Source organism: Galeopterus variegatus, unplaced genomic scaffold, assembly GCF_000696425.1.
Source record: "Galeopterus variegatus unplaced genomic scaffold, G_variegatus-3.0.2 Scaffold4183, whole genome shotgun sequence".
Taxonomy (NCBI): Eukaryota; Metazoa; Chordata; class Mammalia; order Dermoptera; family Cynocephalidae; genus Galeopterus; species Galeopterus variegatus.
In genome coordinates, this window is record NW_007730294.1 from 79,773 (window position 1) to 80,400 (window position 628).

Consider the following 628-nt stretch of genomic DNA (forward strand, 5'->3'; position numbering starts at 1 on the left):
TTTTTTTTAGCTTCCAAATTAAGTAAATTTAAAATTATGGGCATTTTTTTCAAGAGTCTTTAAGATGTGCCCCAGTTCTATTATCCCATTACATTGAAGAACCTTCGTGTTCTTTACATCATATTCTACTACTTTAGCACTTCGGCATGGGATTAGAACAGGCTTTTTATGTAAAGAATAAGATCACATATATTTTAGAATTTATAGACAACACAATCTCTGACACAGTCACTCTGCTGCTATAGCATCAAAGCAGCCACTGACAACATGTACAGGAATGGGCATGATTCTGTTCCAATAAAATTTTATTTACCAAAACAGGAGACAACTAGATTTAGCCTGTGGGTTGAGTTTTCAGATTCCTGGGCTAAAGTAATGATGAACATACATCTTCAGAAGCAAATACACTCAAATACTACAGCACTCCACTAGCAAATGCTCTCACAGACAATGAATCAATGTAACAAGTATTAAGATTTATAGACCATGCCATGAAGTAATAATTCTATATGCTAAAAATTCTTTTAGTCAGTTTTTTCCCATGAGGTATAGAGAACGTCCTCTGAACATTTAATAGACGAATATGTTTCTGCCTCTTAAACCAGGCTTAAAGCACTGTACCAGTGCT

At 34.6% G+C, this 628-nt stretch overlaps 1 protein-coding gene across 2 annotated transcripts in view; it reads right to left on the reverse strand.

Moving 5' to 3' along the window:
- U2SURP (U2 snRNP-associated SURP domain containing) overlaps positions 1–628 on the reverse strand; it is a 58,989-nt gene that overhangs the window by 22,036 nt on the left and 36,325 nt on the right. The gene's annotated exons all lie outside the window — the stretch shown is intronic.